The sequence below is a fragment of the Fukomys damarensis genome, unplaced genomic scaffold (assembly GCF_012274545.1).
Source record: "Fukomys damarensis isolate Sample0158 unplaced genomic scaffold, DMR_v1.0_HiC HiC_scaffold_9, whole genome shotgun sequence".
Lineage (NCBI taxonomy): Eukaryota > Metazoa > Chordata > Mammalia > Rodentia > Bathyergidae > Fukomys > Fukomys damarensis.
In genome coordinates this window covers 35,466,930-35,470,788 of record NW_022900921.1, presented here as the reverse complement: position 1 = coordinate 35,470,788, position 3,859 = coordinate 35,466,930, and positions in this window count along the sequence as shown.

The following is a 3,859-nucleotide window of genomic DNA, read 5'->3' as shown; positions in this document are numbered from 1 at the left end:
GAGAAGACATAAGGAATGGCATTTCCCTGGAGAACTTGATACTCTGAATCTCCCCTTCCAAAACCTGCATATGGCACAAAGGCTTCATCGATAAACTGAAGCCCAAATAATACTTCCTGAAGCACAGAGTAAAGCATGTGATTTTACAGGAAGCTGATCTCTGCAAATACCATTCCATGCATTTAAAACATGTGAGCATTAGGTAAGTTTCTACATTTCATTGTAGTAAATGATAAGCAAAAAAAGTCACAGCTTTGTCATATATACACATTTAAGTAGCTTAAACTCTTACCAAAACATAGATCGTAACTATTCTTCCTACAAGTCCCTATATCCATGTAAGTTTCTGTCTCACTTTCTAAACCTTAGCAGAGATAACTACCATTCTGATTCAAGTTTCATGAAGAGTAGCTTTGTCCATGACATTACATCATATAAATGGATCCACACAATATACAATATGTCTTCTTTTATGGAAGGCTTTCGCTAAGCAAAATATTTCTGAAATCCAGCCATAATTTCCTTTGTATCAATTATTTAATATATTGCTGAGCTGCATCCTGTTATAAGACTACACCAGCCATACTTGTCCATTCTCCTGTAACGAGTCCCTTAGCTGTTTACAGATTAGGGTGTTATTAATAAAGGGGCTAGGAATTTGTACATAAATTTTTGTGGTTAATGCTTTTATTTCTCGTGGAAAATACAATTCTCTAGAATTGGTAGATGGTAAAGGACACATACATTTAGTTTTACAGGATACTGCCATATCATTTTGCAAAATTATAGTACCATTTTAAATTTACACCAATAACATATGATATTCTTCAGCAATATTTGGTAAAGTCAATCTTTTCTATTTTAGCTACTTTGATGAGTATGTAACACTTTTTTGTAACAGTACCTCATCATCATGGTTTTAATTTGCATTTCCCTCAAGATTAATAAATAACAAAGATTAATGTATTTACTTATTTGTTAATTGAACACATCTTAAAAAAGTATCTGTTCAATACTTTTACTCAATTTTGATTAGGATGTTCATTGTTTTGTTGTTAAATTTTAAGTATATTTAATATATCGTGAACACCATTCATTTTTTTACAAATATTTTCTTTTTCAACCGAAGGCTGAAATTCGTCTTGTAATTTGTTTATTTTGATAACTAGAAGCTTTAAATTTTGATGGCTTTCAACTTATCAAATTTTAACTTAGGGCCAGAGATTTAGCTCTGTGGCACCAGTGCCTGCCTGGCAAGCACAAGTTCCTGAGTTCGATTCTCAGCCCCCTGCCAAATTAACTTGTGGTTATTACTTCCCTTTTCTGTATAAGAAACATTTACCTACAAAAATCTTAACAATATTTCCCTATTCTACTTCTATAGCTTTTACATATTTTGTTTAAGCCTGTGATCTATCGCCAATTAATTATTTCATAAAGTGAGAGGCAGAGGTTGAGCCTTATTTATTTCTTTGTTTATATCCAGTTGATAGTGCACTATGCATTGGGAAGACATTTCTTCTTCCACAGAATTTTTTTTTGTATTTATTAAAAGTTGACCTGGTCAATGTGAGTACATTTATGAGTTCAATATTTAGTCTACATTATTCATTTATGTGACCTTCATTATTCCAGGATTATAATTTTTGATAACTGTGAATTTAAGATGTTTTAAATGAAGACAATTCTAGCACTGTATTTTTATTCTTCTTTTTCCAGATTGCCTTACACATTCACCTTCCGTGGTGTTTTCATATATATTTTAGTCCTAGATTCTCAGATTCTCAATAAATAAATAGCAAAAAATTAAGTGTCTGGCCAGAGTATTTTAGAATTGTTTCAAATCTTGGGCTGGGGATTTAGCTCAGTGGTTCCGCAGCCTACCTTAAAAGCACAAGGACCTGAGTATGATCTCCAGTACAAAAAAAAAAAAAAAATCTTCAGATACATTTGCAAAATATCGTAAGCATTTCAGCAATATATTTCACTTAACTTCTAAAATGTTATTTATTTGAAATTTCATTATAACCAAGCCCCACCTAGCAATAATCTATAAGGCCACTTTGATCCAATTTGGTCTCTTTTTTTAATCTCTTTCCCATCATCATGAGTTCTCTTATTACTTTTGTGTAATAGAGATAGGAAGCAGATCAAACCTAAAGCACATGCCAGATCTAGTTTTGAGGTTGCTTATTGGTGATATTACCAAATCATATTATAATATGACCAATGACAGAAGGCTATAATTTTCCCCAAAGTATTCAATGACTTTTTATTACATTTCCTTAAAAAAGAGACAATGTCAATTATAAATTTTTGATTATTTTTAGTTTAATTCACAAAATTACACTTTCTCTGAGATCTTATTATTTTTCTCTGTCGGATTAGCATTTCATACACAAAGATGAACTTGACTAACCTCTCTGAAAGAAGCAAAGTTTGTAATCACTCAATTCAAATAAAAGCCTTCTATATGATTTGCCCCATACTACTTCCTTAGAACTGTGTCATTAAATGAAGGTGAGGGGAACATACATTTTTTTGTTTCATATTGATCAGTTACTCCTTAATGAAGTTATTACATAAATAACACCAAAAAACTAAATGTATTGATTTAAATATTAAGAATACACACCTGATTCCCAAGTAAATGTTACTTGATGGAAAGTCAAAGGATTTCAGTTGCTTCTGTTGAAGCAAAAAGAAAGCATGGCACTAATTGTCAGCATGTACTTTTCCTTACACTCAGGAGACTCAAACAACATGACACTCTAAAGAATCACCTTACCAAAGAACAGCCTCACACAAACAGAATGAACACGTGAATTCATCATTATTCAAACTTGCAAAGTTACCATACTATCTACTATATGTCAGGCAGCATGGTGAGTTCTGACACTGAGAAAATGAAAGACAGATTCACTGTCTTCACAGAGCTTATATTAATCAGAAAGGAACATACAGTAAATGAATCATGAGATAAATCATTTTAATAAATGCTTTAAAGGAAATAGGGAAAGTATAAGAGAAAAAAAAGAGTGGATGAGGAACTTCAGATTTGTTGCTCAGGGAGGTAATTTCTAGGATAATGATATGTGGTGCAAGCCTGCAAACCAAGAAAGATGTGGTCATGAAGTTCTTTGAGGAAAGCAAAGATGAGATTCTGTATCACCTTGCGTAAATGTCTCAGGAGTCTGCTTAGGAAATCCTCAAGTTTACTGACAGGTATAAAGACTGAAAGTAAGAATGAGGGCAAGGGAGAAGAAAGTTTTTTGTTCAAAGCTAGCTGTGCAGCTCTGCAGCTTCTCAGAGTCAGTCATCAGTTCCAGCTGTACAGACACATTGTGTGAGGTCGGTGTAGGTCCTTTGCATCCACCTGAAATCAAAGATGTGACATGGTGCTTTCGGTTCAAAACCCTTAGATAGTTTGAGGGTTATACAAACTGACTTCTGCTAGCAACCTAGATTAGTCTCAAAGGTCCTGTTCAGATGGTATTCTTAAATGGCTTATGCAGTACAGAAGCAGAGCAGAAAAAAAATAAGAAGATGATAAATCCCATTACATCTCTTCCAAAGAATGATGCAAATCAAAAATGCAGGTTCACTGTTCCACCATACAGATACAACGAAAGGGACACACTTAAAATGATGAATTTAATAACAACTCACAGTAATGTAGTCTTATGCTTAAAATATTACCAGGCTTCATATTTTATAGAGAAATAAACTGGAGAATAATTTCATTTGCATTTTTATTTAGCACAAAATAATAAAATTTTACATGGCTTTATGTATGCCTATATATGTGTGTGTGTGTGTGTGTGTGTGTGTGTGTGTGTGTGTGTGTGTGTGTGTGTGT